We start from the raw sequence: 15779 nt of genomic DNA on the forward strand, positions 1-15779 counted from the left end.
CACCAACAGAAAGCCCAGGACATCCCTCCAGAGAACTCCAGAGCTACACTCACCTTGACCCCACCCCCACGCCAGGATGCTGAGGATGCTTTGCTCCGCACCTGCTTAGGCCATTTGTTAGAAGACATGTGAACATCTGACAGACCTAAGTCACAGTGCAGGGTTCAAATCACTGTCCCACCTCTGAGAAGCCATATGTTGTTGACATCACAGTATCTAACTCACAGCTGGCCTACAAGATGTTTGCTGAGTAGCTGTATGAATACTACTTGCAGCCACAAGTCATTCCTAACAGAGAAAGCTCAATGTAGGCTAAGGTGTCATCAAGACTGTCCACTGCAGCTGGCGCTGTGGCATAGTAGGTTACACCTCCACCTGCAGTGTCAGCATCCCACATGGACGCTGGTTCAAATCCCAGCTGTTCCACTTCTGAGCCAGCTCCTTGCTAATGGCCTGGGAAAGCAGTGAAAGATGGCCCAATTGCTTGGACCTCTGCACTAGCATGGGAGATCTGGATGAAACTCCTGTCTCCTGGCTTCAGACTAGCCCAGCTCCAGCCATTGCGGCCATTTAGGGAGTGAACCAGCAGAGAAAAGACCTCTCTCTCTGTCTCTCCTTCTCTCTGTAATTCTGCCTTTATTTATTTATTGTTTAAATAAATCTTGAAAAATTAAAAAAAAAAAAAAAAGACTGTCCACTAAGGACAGCAGGTGTGCCTAAGCCATGGGGGAACAAAGGACGCCCACCACGTAGTTATGTCAAAGGAAGGCTGCTAGTGAGAGCTACCCAAGACACAGGAGCAAGAGTCTTCTGATCAAACAAACACAGCACAAAGTGGTCAGAGAAGTAACAGATGCAGAAAAGATACTGGCAATATCTGAGACCAGCAAGAGATTAACATGCAGGATGTATAAGGAATTCCTGCATCTCATCAAGAAAAATCTAAGCGCTCCAGTGGGGGGAAACAGACAGGCTAAGGTTTGCTACAGCGACGTGACTTACCAAAGAGGGATCCCGAAGGCCACAAAGCCCATGCAGAAAGGCTCGTGCTCATGAGCCATCAGGGAGAAGTGAGTTAAAACAAAAAGAGCTATCCCAGCACAGTCATTATTTTGGCAAGAAATACGAAGCCAAGTATCTGCGGCAAGACAGAAACTGTCATGCTCTGCTGAGGGAAATGTAAACTGGGGCGGCCACTCTGGAGCTACTTAGTATCTGGCACTCCCAAAGCAACAAACACACACACACACACACACTCACACTCACTCACACACACACTCTCACTCATACACGACAGCACAAGAATGTTCCTTACGGCAGTGTTTGTGGAAAGCAGTGTTGGAAGCAGTCTAGGATTCTCTCATTATGGCAGGGAGAGAGAAAAACCTGGATGGATAAACATCTCAGAGTATTCTCTGGCAGAACCAGCACACGAGCCCTCTGTCTCTCCCTCTCACTATCTGTAACGCTACCTTTCAAATAAATAAAAATCTTAAAAAAAAATCACCAACTACCATATTGAATGATTGAGACAAGAATCATTGATAGATGCTAAAAAACTAACAGATGGGCTGGCGCCACGGCTCACTAGGCTAATCCTCTGCCTGCGGTGCCGGCACCCCGGGTTCTAGTCCCGGTTGGGGCACCGGACTCTGTCCCGGTTGCCCCTCTTCCAGGCCAGCTCTCTGCTGTGGCCCGGGAGTGCAGTGGAGGATGGCCCAAGTCCTTGGGCCCTGCACCCGCATGGGAGACCAGGAGGAATCACCTGGCTCCTAGCTTTGGATCAGCGTAGCACGCCGGCTGCAACACGCCAGCAGTAGCGGCCACTTTGGGGGTGAACCAATGGAAAAAGGAAGACCTTTCTCTCTGTCTCTCTCTCTCACTGTCTAACTCTGCCTGTCAAAATAAATAAATAAATAAATAAATAAAAAATAAAAAAAAAACTAACAGAGGAAAGTTTGAGGAATAACATAATCTCAAAGTATATACCCATAAGATACGTTTAATTAAAAACGGCAAAACAGGGGCCAGTGTCATGGTATAGCAAGTTAAGCTGCCACCTGCAATGTAGCATCCCATATGGGTGCCAGTTTGTGTCTCAGCTGCTCCCTGCTAAGACATCTGGGAAAGCAGTGGAGGACGGCCCAAGTTCTAGGGCCCCTGAACCCACACAGGCGACCTGGATGAATCTTGTGGCTTTGGCCTGGCCCAGCTTGCCCACTGTAGCCATTTGGGGAGTGAACTAGCAGAAGGAAGATCTCTCCGTCTCTGTCTCTCCATCTCTTTCTCACTGTAACTCTGCCTTTCAAATAAATAAATGCTTTTTCTTAAGTGGCAAAAAGGTAACTTAATAATGCAATAACTGTATACACCACTAATGAAATGATTGAAGTTCACAATAAGTAACAAATTGACAGCAAGTATTTCCAGAATGTGCTGAGATTAACTCAGCACCATTGCAGTGGTACTCCCATCCTAAGTGTACAGGTTGGACCTCAACAGGGAGCATGAGACCCAAACTGAGGGACTTTCCACAAAATATCTGCCTTGGGCTCCTCAGCAGTGTAACTGTCAGGAAACTCCCAGACGCACCCAGGAACTGTGCCAGGTTAGGAAGCATCAAGAGACACTGACAACTCTGTAACTCCTGGTCTTCAATCTTCTACTACAAAGGACATTGGGACAACGAACAAAATCTTTACAAGACCTGTAGATGAGATTAGACATGTTTCAACGTCATTTCCTGACTGGTAATTATACTATGGTTATTTAAAAAAAACAAAAACAAACAAAAAAAACTTTTTCTTTGAATTTTTATCTATTTATTTGGGAACAGATTGGGGGCGCTCCCACCTGCTGGTTCACAGCTAGGACAATCCTCTTCCCCCTCACCCCCACCCCCACCCCAGGGTCTACATCAGAAGGAAGCTGGAATCAGGAGCCAAAACCAGGGATCAAATCCATGCATTCCAAGGCAGGCCACAGGTGTCCCAACTGGGATGTTAACTACCAGGTCAAATGCCTGCCCCTAAAATATTGTTATTTTTAGGAAATATATGCTGAATTGAGGGATGAAAGGATATGGTTCAACATTCATTTATCTATATATGATATACACATATTCAGAGAGAAATGAAAAAGCAAATACAGTAAAATGTCAACATTTCGGGATACAGAAGATACCCAGAAATTCTTTGTATTGGCCTAAAAACTTTTCTATAAGCTTGAATTTACATCAAATTTTTAAAAAAAGAACTAAATAAAAAATGAGAATTGGGGCCGGCTCTGTGACGTAGCAGGGAAAGCCGCTGCCTGCAGTGCCGGCATCCCATGTGGGCACCAGTTCGAGTCCCAGCTGCTCCACTTCTGATCCAGCTCTCTGCTGTGGCCTGGGAAAGCAGCAGAAGATGGCCCAAGTCCTTGGGCCCCTGCACCCGCATGGGAGACCAAGAAGCTGCTCCAGGCATCTGGCTTTGGATGGGCACAGCTCCGGCCATTGCGGCCAACTGAGGAGTGAACCAGTGAATGGAAGACCTCTCTCTCTCCGTCTCTCTCTCTCTCTCTCTGCCTCTTCTTCTCTCTGTGTGTAAACTCTGACTTTCAAATAAATAAATCTTTTAAAAAAAGAGAGAATCAAAATAAGGTATAAAATACCAAACAACTGAGCTATAAAATGCCAGAATATGCTAAAAACACATGTATCCATACTGTATGATTCCATTTGGATGACACTGTCACAAAGACAAAACAAGTTTGACTGCTGGTTGGGAAGGCGAGAAACAAATAAGGAAGGGAGGGAGGATGGCGCTGGCCGTGTCCTTCCCGGCAGTGGAGGAAGAAGGGGCCCTGAGGCAGGTCTGTGGCGCTGGAGCCAGACTCATCAGCCACAACTCATCATCTGACATCAGGGAGACACCCTTCCCCGCTCTGGCTCTGACTCACCAGTTTCCTTGGGAATTCGATTACTGAGTCAGCGACTCCCCCGATCCGCTCTGGAGCCCTGATGTAATTTCTAGACCTGCAATGCTGATTACAAGTGGCATAGCCTTCTTTCTCCATCTAGAACCAGACCTGAGGCTGCAGGGAGCCAACTGCCCTCTTGGGCCATCTGGACAGCCAGGCAGCTGTGCGCTCCTGGAAACACCTCCCTGGTATCAGGGCCACTTCAAATGCAGCCAGTTCCAATTTCCTCCTCCAAGGAGTGGGGATAATTATGTCTTCCTTTCAAGTAGTGAGATAACACATACACATACTTATCACCCGCTGAACACTAATATGTGTTCAATAAACGTTCCTTTGCCTTGTTCCTCGACTCCTGAGAACTTCAAAGCTGACAGATTATTACCACTCTAGCAATATGGTGGCAAACATTTCATATCCCTCCTCCAAGTCACGAGCATCAGTGACAGGTCTGGAAGAAGCCTGCTATCTCCACATGTTCCTACAGTGTGCTATAAAGCTGCTTGCCACATATGAGGGTTGAATAGTGACTCTGTTCATCTTTCACCGTCAAGGCCAAGCACTGAAGCATTAAAGAACCCCCATAGAAGAAAACACAGAGGAAAAAAAGTTACAATCGTGGGATGGTAAAGACCTTCCTGAAGAATGGAAACAACTGAAGTCATAAAGGAAAACAAAGATTTAAATTCAGAAAAAGTCACAATTTCCATATGGCCAAAAATAAAGTTAAAAAGCAAGTGACAGGTCCCCACAAAGAAAGGGTCAGGCCCAGATGGTTTCACTGGTGAACTCTACCAGGTATTTAAAGAACTAATACAAATCCACCACAAAGTCTTCCCAAAAAATGGAGAATGAAGGAACATGTCTCTATTCATTCTTTCAGGCAGTACTACCCTAACACCAAAACCAGATAAAGATATCACAAAAGGAGGGAAAACTACAGACCAATCCCTTATGAATAAAACTCAACAAAAAAGTAGCCAACTAAATCCAGCAACACATAAAAAGGATTATGCACTGTGAGTATACAGGACCAACTTAAAACATCTCAGAATCTGTAGATAGAATCTGTATATAGTACAACTCTATCAATAGAACAAATGGGAAAAAAAAAACCTCTCACATGATCACCCCAACAGATACAAGACAGCACTTGACAAAATCCATCGCCTTCTCAGGATAAACACTCAACAAACCAGGGATAGACGGGGACTTCTTCAGCTGACAACGGCCATCTGTGAAAACCCACTGCTAACAGCGTTGTTAACAGTGAGAGGCTGAATGCTCTCCCCTAAGGAAGGAGACAGGATGTCCTCTCTTACCACATTCAGTCCATGTTGTACTGAGGGGGTGGCCAGGGCAATCAGGCCAGAAAAAGAGCTGCTAGGAGAGTTCATGAAAGTGGCGCACATGAAGTCTTTCTCTGGGGCTGGGCATGTTCTAAGTGCCGACTCGGCCCCATCTGCTGTGAGGCTGGTTGGTGTGGCTTTGCTGGAGCTTGGAACACTGCATTTTCAGCAGCTCCTATCAACTGGGTTTCCACACGGATCAGCTTTTATCGGCTCAGCCCCTGACTTGATATCCTGCTTAGAGACTAGAATTGCTGGAAGGGCTTAAAGTTCAAGTGGGGATGGATTTCTCCAGCGAGACTCAATCCTGGCTCCCCAAAACACTGACAACGTCCTCCTGGCTAAGGGAAGCCTGGACACCCACAAAGTCCTGGCCTGCCTGACACATGGCAACACAAGCTCCAAGTTCCCAGTGCTACAGATTCAGGATAGACAGCTTCTACGGGTGGCCTCAGGGGAGTTCTGCCCAGGTCAGGCTACCAGTCTCCATTAGACACTGCTCTGGGCTATACACTGTCCCCAAGCCGTGGTCACTGCCTCACACCTCTGCCTGCTTCCTCTCTTGACTCTGCCCCAAGGCAAATGAAAACACCCCATCTGGAAAAAAACTTGACCTTGCAGCTTACAGTACTGAGTGCATGCCTCTATGCCCAGGGGTTAGGCATTGACGGAAAGCTACGATATCATTGAACTCATCTTGTTCAATCCTTTTGTCTACCTCTTGAGGTAAGAAATCACTTTCCCCATTTCACACAACTTGTTCTGCTGCTGTGCAGCCGCTCTGCCCCAATTCAATGGACCCAGAGTGCCCAGTGCAGTCAGTGGCGAGCAAACTGCAGTGAATTCGGCAGCTGACACATGAAGAGGCTGTCACAAGGGGAATGCAGCCCTGCCTGCTGATCTGTAAACTTTTGGTCGCTGAAATCACTAGCTCTGAAGTCATTCTCTCATTTAGACAATTCAGCAGGCTCCTGTTAGTCTACAAAACAATGTGCTCAGGAGGTGGCTACAGGGACACAGCTGGCTCTCCACAATTGCCAGCTTCGGGCTATTGGACCAACTCACTTTGCACGAATATAATTCAAAAGCCTTTCTTTGGCTGGGCCTTGTTTCTGGCTCCCATAAACCAGAGTTTCCAGATAGGAGTTCCCGCACATGGGTGAAATGAACAGGCACTCAGCCTTGCCCATTGATGGACCCTCACGTGGCTCCTATAGATGGCTACCCACGCTGCTTACAGCAACCAACCCACAAAGTTTTAAATCAGGTCTTTAACCTCAGGGTTTGTCCCTGTTCTGCGGGACTGGATCCACATATAAAGGGAAGAAGGAAAGAAAGGTCATATTTCATGTAAATCAACCAGGCAAAAGCAGTAGGGTATTAAAGAACAATAATAAGGCTCCTTCCCTGACACTGAGTAACCTTAGCAGGAACTGTCAGAGGCAATCATTTAACAGGAAAAGCCAGCCACATACCCAGGGAGCCACACAGCCCCTGCACAGGGAACTCCCCCTCACACACACACTGGAAGTATACACGTGAGGCTCCACACAGATTCCACTCTCCCTCGGAATCTGGATTCTTTAACAACCAAGAATGTCCAATTCGGAGCCTGTGAGTGATTCCAAGCTTCCTGGAAAGCAGTGCGGTCATGTGAACTGGTGGTGTCAGGATGGCCATCCTCTGGCCTCCAAAGTCCTCTCCAGGAATTTATCCCAAGGAAACAGCAGTCCAATGGAAGCTAACAGCTATGTATGTCGCAGAATTGTTCATCTCAAGATTATCGACAGCAGTGAAACCTGGGGCGGGGGATGCTAAGGGATTAGCTACAAGGCCCCGAGACAGCAGCAACAAGACAATCAGGAAAACTGTAAAGATAATGCTGGGCAAAATAATTCACCAAGAAGGGTTTGACTCTAAAGCTGCCACAGTAAATACGTGTGCATTTGGAAAGTCACAGCGAGTTTGGCTACAGTGGCAGGAGCACAGCTTGCTACAGTGGTGGGCAGAGATTTCTGTAAACATTTAATGTGGTAACATTGTATTTTCAACTTAAACAGGAAGAAATCCTACAAAGCAAAAGCCGAAGTTGTCACAATGAAGAACTACAGTAGGCCCTTTTATCCACAGCTTCACTCTGAGGTTTGAGTTACCCGCTCTCAGGCCAGGGCTGCAAACATTAAAGGGAAAAATCCCAGAAATACACAATCCACGAGTTTTAAATAAATTGCATTACAGTATATTCTTACAATCACTCTATTAATGGTTCCCGTTAACCTCCCACGATGCCTAATTTATAAGCTGAACTTCAGCTCAGGGATGCACACTCAACAGGTATAGGACTCAGGGTTTGCCAGTTTCAGGCTTCGGCAGAGCATCATAGAGCGCATTCTGCGGGACACGGGGAGACGAGGGCATTATGACCACTACCAATCATCTAACAGACACCCAGAACGCTCTGCTCAGATCCTTTAAGCCCTTGCAGCACTACTACCTAAGCTTTACAATATCTGCCAGGTACATGGCATTATTATTATCTCCATCTTGAGCTGAGAACGCTGAGGCGAAGATGACAGCGACTTTGTCACACAGCCAGTCGAGTGACAGACACATTTCTTGTGCCACTTCCAAGAGCCATTCACCTGTTATAATCTTTATCCCCAGGGCTGGCGCTGTGGCCCAGCAGGTTAAGCACTGGCTATTCCACTTCTGATCCAGCTCCCTGCTAACGCGTCTGGGAAAGCCGTGAAGGATGGCCTAAGTGCTTGAACGCCTGCCACCCACGTGGGAGACCAGGATGGAGTTCCAGGTTCCTGGCTTCACCCTAACCCAGCCCTGGCTATTGCAGCCATTTGGGGAGTGAACTGGCACATGGAAGACCAATCTACTTCTGTCTCTCCCTCTCTCTCTCTGTAGCTCTGCCTTTCAAATAAATAAATAAATCTTTTATAAAAAATAAATTTAAAAAATTATTCATGCTCACCTAGACCAAGATGACAAAACTTAGCAGAAGCCTTTCTACAAGACCTCTGAAATGGGTAGAAGGTATTCAGCTTCACAAGGAAGTTGAGAGGCCTTGTACTTTACAGATGGAACCAGGACCCTGCTCCCCACTCTCCTCACCAAACTAGAATCTTGGAGGTAGAGACGCAAAGACACTGAAAACCAACGGGCCCTGCCCACTCGCATTTCAGGAGGGCGACTCAGACCAAAGCAGCCAACACTTGCCCAGAATGTCACTAATGAATGAGGAACGGAACCCGGCATCCTCACTCTCCTGGCCTTCAGAGCTGGCCCCTACCCTCTGCAGCTCATGAAGTCCCCCCCCCCGCCGCCCCCATAGCTCTCTTCCTGTCCCACTGGCTCCCGCTGTCCAGCCACCCTTGGCCTTCCGGTGCCTAGTACAGTTCCAGCGGAAGCACCCCCTCTCTCTTTCAGCACCTTTTGCTCGCTCTGCCTCCATTTGCTCTCCTCTCTGCTGGGAACCACATGGAACAGCTGGGACTTCAGCGAGAGTGTTCTCGCAGTATGTCAGCAGCTAGAGGCACTCACAGGCTCCTGCGAGCAACAGGCCCTGCCCTTCCTATCGAGCGAGTCCGTTCCAACATGCGGACGGATGGGGAGGGGCAGGGCTCTTCATTTCCACTCCGGTTCTGGCCCAGACCATGCTTTGGCACCCTGCACCACCCCCCACCCAGTGCCCTTTAGATTGCGCAGGCTTCCTCTCTCGTGCCACACCTTACGGTCGTCATGGTTCAGTCTGCAGAATGAGCAACTTGTCTCCGTTCATCCCCTGCCTTGCACCAGTTTCCGGACTGAAGATGCCATTCTGCCCATTCTCAGCCAGGCAAGGACTCTGCTCAGGCTGCCCAAAGTGCCCAGCCGAGTGCCTGCAGCTACCCGACACCTCAAGGCCAAGTCCCCACGCTCCTGGCCCACAAACATACCAGCTTCCTGGGTCCCTCCCTTAACTTGCTGTCCTGTCCTATTGTTTTCAAGCTGGGATGTCTTGCAACAGCAGCTTGGTTTCAGGATGTCAATGGCGAAAAGGACATGAGGCAAAACAGGAAGAACCTTTAAAAGAAAATGTTAAAAGCATTTCTAGAATGCGCCCGGTCAGGCGACCAATCCATTGTTGGAGGCCCTGCCAGGGCCCTCCCATGAGCAGCCCCACATGCTGGGGCAGGAAGCAGCCTGACTCCACAGTTTTGGTCACTCGGGTCCGACCCAATCCTGCCTCTTCCCTCAGAACAGCCTGGCCCTAGCTCCCCAGGCCCTGCGCCAGATGGTCCCTGGCAGGTTCCGAATGCAAGACTGCCCCACCCTCGAAAGAGAAGCCAGCACCACACAGGTCCTTTCGAACACAGAGGCTTCCAAATGCCCTTCCTGGGAAGAGCCGGGAACAACTGCCCTGCGGCCTGAGTGGGTGCCCCCACTGGAACACGCCTCAGCTGAGAGGTGGCTGTGCGGCTCCTCCCCAAGGGAGAAGCTGGCCCCTCTCCAGGATGCGGGAGCATGGGGAGGTGGGGCAGCAGGGCTGGGCGTCTCAGAACCTCGCTGGCTGACTAGTTCACACCCCTCCCATGGATTACACCTCCGTGATGTCAACAGCACTGCATTGGTTCACCCAGAATCGTGGCCCCAGGGCCACAGCTGTCCACGTCAGCTTAGCCTGAGGAGCTGGCCGTGCTAAGGGAACAAATGGAGAAGTACTGAGAAAGCATCACCCCCACTGATTCTGTCCATGGCAGAGTTCTGCTCAGGCAGCTCCTAAGAACGCGTCTTCTGTAGCCTGGCCCTCTGCCGCTGCCCCCGGGCGCTTCCTGTACCTCGCTTCCTTTTTCATCAGAATTCTAGACAGATTGTTTAGCAATATGAGACACGTCTCTGCCAGCAGTAGGCCGAGCTGTCACTTGGGGTGGGTCTACCCCTTCCTCAGATGGGCTGGAAACTGTAGCCCCTCTCAAAACACAGCTGCCCCTTTCTTTCCCTCTCAGAAACTCTCCTACCCCCAAAGTTGTATGCACAAGCCTCATCCACAGCACGAGTGTGTTTAACACCAGCTGAATGATACAGCGATGGCACATCTGCCTGGCAGGACAGGACACCGTCCCGTGCTTTGTAAAAGTACAGGAACAAGATGACAATGGAATCTTTTTTTTTTTTTTTTTTTTTTTTTTTTTTTTTTTTTGACAGGCAGAGTGGACAGAGAGAGAGGCAGAGAGAAAGGTCTTCCTTTGCCGTTGGTTCACCCTCCAATGGCCGCCGTGGCTGGCGCGCTGCGGCCAGCGCACCGCGCTGATCCGGTGGCAGGAGCCAGGAGCCAGGTGCTTTTTCCTGGTCTCCCATGGGGTGCAGGGCCCAAGCACCTGGGCCATCCTCCACTGCACTCCCGGGCCACAGCAGAGAGCTGACCTGGAAGAGGGGCAACCGGGACAGAATCCGGCGCCCCGACCGGGACTAGAACCCGGTGTGCCGGCGCCGCTAGGCGGAGGATTAGCCTAGTGAGCCGCGGCGCCGGCCAACAATGGAATCTTAACAGTGCTGAACATCAGGCTGTCTACAACAATCTACATTCATCTATCTGCCCACCTACAAAGCTATACCCTTAATGGGAAGTATGCCAACACGTTTCTCTTAGGTGTCAGGAGTGCAGGTGTACTTTTTCTACCCTTTTCAACTTTTCAAATCATTTTCAATGGGTCTGCATTGTTTTTGTTTTTGTTTACAGAAACAAGGAAGCAATTACCCGATTACCCACACCCCCCCCCCACACCATTCCTGTAAGGCAAATCATTCTTCCCTCTCTTTGGGCTTTGTGAGGGGCTCAGGAGAGGCAGCAGCAGGGGGATAGAGAAGCAGCTACATAGCACACCCAGACCAGACATTAAAATCACTGCCAAAGAATTCAGCAACAGCCAATTATATAGCCCCTGGTCTCCATTTGTGTAAGGAAGGGGCGGGCCCAGGACATGCTGAGAAGTGGAACCCGAAACACAGAGCGAGTGACTCACCCACCCTTCGGCCTTCTAAGGGCAAATCCCTTTAGGCCACGTTCACCCAGAAACAGCTCCAGCCAGACCTCACCCGACACCCTCGTGCCACTCCAATCCTGCAACCCAGAGACCTCTGACTTTCGGAACAGGCTCGTGACAGCTCTGCTGCAGCTGCTGACTGCCCTGCCTCACCCCGCGCGGGCCCAGACAAACACAGAGGCCCCTGCAACAGGGATCTTTACGACCACAGCAGCAGTCTGGCTCCCAGCAACTGCCACCAAGTTCAGGGACAGAAGGGGCCCTTGGAGGCCGCTGAGTCCAATCCCGCACCTCTCATCTCCCCTGGAGTTAGGGTCCGGCTAGCTGGCCTATGCAGTCACCTCACTCCACACCAGGCCGTGCCAGAGGCAAACGGTGCCAGGCTGTCGGGGGGTTTAGCGGCAAGCGCAGACCATTTGTCCTGAGACAACTGCACCGCGGCTCCACTGGCTCAAGCAAACTGGAATTTCCAGGTGGATGCGGGTTCAAGCAGAATTCCAGGCTCTGCTTCTTGGCAGGAACAGGCAAGGAACAAAGCACGGGCAACAAGACCCAGGAGGCACAGGGTAAGTGGGCAGTGCAGGAAGCACCAGGTTGACTACAGAATAACTGGGCCCCTTTCGCACATACCCACAGCCCAGCTGAGCCCAAAGGGGATGAGCCTCCCGGCCCTGCTCCCAAAGCCTCCCCCATCATTCCCAACCCATAAAGGAGCCAGGCAGGCCCCAGCCTGGAAATCCCTGCCCTGCTGCTCCTCAAGGGCCATAACACCAGGCGTGTGGCCATTGCTGTCTCATTACAATCATCATAAAGCAGCAAGTTAAGGTTATTTATCCAGCGGGGCTAATGTGTAGCTTCAGAAAGGGGAGGAAAATGTTCCCACGGTCAAATAAAACCCAGACTGAAGAACTTTGAAACCAACTCTGGATTTCTGAAAGAAAAAAAGAAAGGAAGAAAGGGAGAAGAGGGAGGGAGGGACAGGGCTAAATAAACACATGCACATTTTGATTTCCCGAAATGATACCGGCACGGTGTAATTATGCCTCTTCCGAGTAAACGGCGAGTTCCTGAAGGGGAGGCACTTGGCCGTCTTTACAGCACTGTCCGGGCACACTGTTAGAACTGAATGAATGCAGCGGCCAGACACCTTAGCCATCCCAAACACCCAGGCAAGGTCTTCCCATGGGATCTACAGCCACAGCCTCAGGATCTTCTCCCCGAGCCTCTGCAAGGGTTGTACAGGGCAACAACCAGGAAGGCGCCTCCTGCGGTGCTAGGGTTCCCAGAAGTTGCAGTTTGGGTCCAATCCCGCATTTGGCTTTTGCCCCCTAAGCCCCAAGGAGCTTCCACGTGGCTCAGCCTGAGGCCCCCACTGCACATGGAGGTGGCTCTGGTGCTCGCTCAGAATCTACACAACTCACAACAAACAGGGATCACTTCTCCCTCCAGCAGGTCATGAGGGAAAGGGCAACCAACACGGGCCAGCAAAGTGAGCCAGACGGTCATGGAGGGCATTTCTCAGGCCTAGACTATGAGGCCAGAAGCATCTGAATGGATATTAACAAGTAATTTCCCCAGGAGAAAACTGGTACAAGGGCCATCAAGATCTCCATGGACACAGGTGAGGCCCCCGGTGCTTCCTCCAGAAAGGTGACCAGACTCCAAGATGAACTCCCAAAAGGCCATGAAGACAGAGCCCTTTCCTAAGCCTTAGAGTACACGCTGACCTGGACAGCATGCCTGCATCACGTGTGTGCGTCCGAGAAGGGTGCAGCGTGCCGGTCAAGGGACACGGGAGAGCTGAGCCCAGCAGAGATCCAGCTGGGCTTCACCTTCCCAAGAGCACAGCTGCCGGCACCCAGAAGGGCCAGGGAAACCAGTGCTGAGCAAGTCTCTCCCTGGTACCTGCAGCTGCTCCGTGCTGGCCCTCCAGATCAGCGCTGTCCCTTTGGAACAAGCAGCTAGGCAAGAGGGACCTCGGGAGTGGGAGCGGTCCAGACCCCGAGAGGACTGCACTGACTGCACCCGGCCCGGCTGGGGCACCAGGCCAGTCCTGCCTCCCCTAACCAGTTCAGCCTGATGTGTGCCCACCTCCTCCCACCACACCCCTCCTCAGACTGGCAATGCCACATCAGGCCAGACCATGTTGAGCTGCCGCCAAATCTGAGCAGAGATAAACATTCCGGGAAAGAAACACAAGGCTGCTGCTCCTCCCAGCTCAGGCAAACTCCCAGGTGGCCAGAAAAGGGAACCTGGCCACCAGCGTCACATGGAATCCATGCTGCCCGGCGCTGAGGGCTGGAGGCTGGGCTGGGGGGAAGGCCTGAGCCACTGTGCACAGCTCCCTGGGGAAAGCCGTGGGGTTCCTCAGAAGAGGCCACCTCCTCAAGCCACCTGCACTAGAGTTCTCACACTAGCCAGAGGGCACTCCCAGGGTGACGCCTAGCAAGGCTCCAAACAGCATAGACTGGGGCAGAGTTCTACCCCAAGTCTATGTGAAGTCTGCTGAGGCTCTTAGAACCCAGCAGCCAATCAGCAACAAGTTGGGGGCCTTACCTCCTGCAGAGAAGGGCATGCCCATAACCAGGAGGGACCGCCCAGACCACTGGACACCAGAGAGTCGAGTTGGGAAAAGAAACTGCAAGTAGTGAAAAGGCCACAACTCTAAACCCCACGGATGCTTTCTCCCAGCAACCTCAAAACCTGCCCACAATGGCTTCAGCTAACACCTGCCCCGCTGAACAGATGGGCTCCACTCGCTCCACCCACATGCTCCCCAGGACACTTTCAGCTTTCTCAAGGCTCCTGCTAGCCGGGAACCACTATCTGGCCGTTCCACCCCAAGGGCAGGGCTCCATGACAATGAGGGACCTCAGCCACCATTTCTGGGGCTGCCTAGCGTGCAGGTCACAGGGAGGCAGGCGGTCAAGCTAGAGAGAGCCCAGGGCCTCTGAGTCCTCACCTCTTGGGAAGTGCTGCCGCATAGTTACTCTCAGAAGGCAGCCACACTAGTCACTGGTGACAAGCTCATCGCAAGGGACACCACGGTACCAAACAAAACAAACCAGAACTTGGGACACCACCAGACCAGTCATATTTCAACCAGGAGACCCCACACCTCAAACATCAACCTGATGAACTCTGAGGCCTCATTCACTCATTATTTTTTCTTTCTGCGCAACGCCCAGGCAATATTAAAAACAAAAGAGAAAAAAAAAAGTCAGTCTCTCTGCGGTCTGGAGGCTCTGTTCCTCCCTCCCCTCTGCCGTTGAACGCTATCTCCATGGCAGTCTGAGAAAATGAAACTTCGAAGCCCTACACAAATAGTATTATTACTGTATTATTATTATTAGCTGCCGTGTACTGATTACCTACTGTGTGCCACCTGTTTAAGGGGCACAATCTCATTTACCCCTAAAACTCACCCTGTAAGGTAAGCTACGACCAATTCTGTGATACACAGGAGAGACTCTAAGAAATTCTCTAAGATGCCTGAGACCAGACACACTTCACTTTATGGGACTAAAGCTTCCCAAACCAACCAGCAAGTCCAAAGGAATTCAAGTTTCTGCCTTTAAAAAAAAAAAAGTCCTCCTTATTACCACAGTTTTTGTCTGACCAACTCCAAGAGGTTCCTCCCAAACTCGACATGAAAATATTGAAGTAATTATTGGAGACATTGAGCAAGAGCATGGAGGAAGGCCTGCCCTGCCAGGGCTCTGCGGGGAAGCGACAGCTCCACTGGCAGGGTGCCCGCCCGCCAGGGCCCCTCACTCCCAACACCCCGCTGCAAAAGCTGGCCTGAGACAGGAGCAGCCACCTGTCTGCCTGCAAGGCTCGCAGCAACCTTGGCTGCCCTGGGCTTGTGGGATACAGGACCAGAGGTCCAGGCTGTGGGCTCAGCTCCTCCTGCCTTAAGGCACACAAACCCACCTCCCCCAAGCTCCCCCCCCCCCTTGAAACACAGGCTGGAAGCCAGGGTGCAGCTCATCCGGGCAAGGCGGCCAGGGAAGGGGCCACCCCAGGCTGACTGGTTATACTTTAGCCCTCCTGCTCTCCCAGGACACACATGCCCTCTGCCCCTGAGAGGGCCTTGCTCCCTTGGGTTCTGGGAACCCACAAGAGGAGGAAGCTGGGGTGGAGGGGCAGGCACAGAGGAGGAAATGAGCACAATAGCAACAGCGCTGAAAGCTGACCCTCATTAAGTAAACCCTTATTTACATTGTTTCATCTAATATCCTAAACAACACTCTGAACCCGACCATTCACCCAGGGAGCAGAGGAGAAACCAGAGCTTGGGAGAGGAGTGAGTCACACGCCCACAGGCGCGGGAGGGGCCAGCCCACGCCGCTGGCTCTGGGGAAGGCAGAGGCTAAGTGAGACCGGCTGCCTCCTCCACTGGGGACCTGCTGCTCAGACCCCCAAACGCGGGTTC

At 51.1% G+C, this 15779-nt stretch overlaps 1 protein-coding gene across 1 annotated transcript in view; it reads right to left on the reverse strand.

Moving 5' to 3' along the window:
• The window catches only part of B4GALT1 (beta-1,4-galactosyltransferase 1), a 52351-nt gene that overhangs the window by 35605 nt on the left and 967 nt on the right, over nt 1–15779 (reverse strand). The gene's annotated exons all lie outside the window — the stretch shown is intronic.

This window comes from Oryctolagus cuniculus, chromosome 1 (assembly GCF_964237555.1).
Source record: "Oryctolagus cuniculus chromosome 1, mOryCun1.1, whole genome shotgun sequence".
In the NCBI taxonomy this organism is placed as follows: domain Eukaryota; kingdom Metazoa; phylum Chordata; class Mammalia; order Lagomorpha; family Leporidae; genus Oryctolagus; species Oryctolagus cuniculus.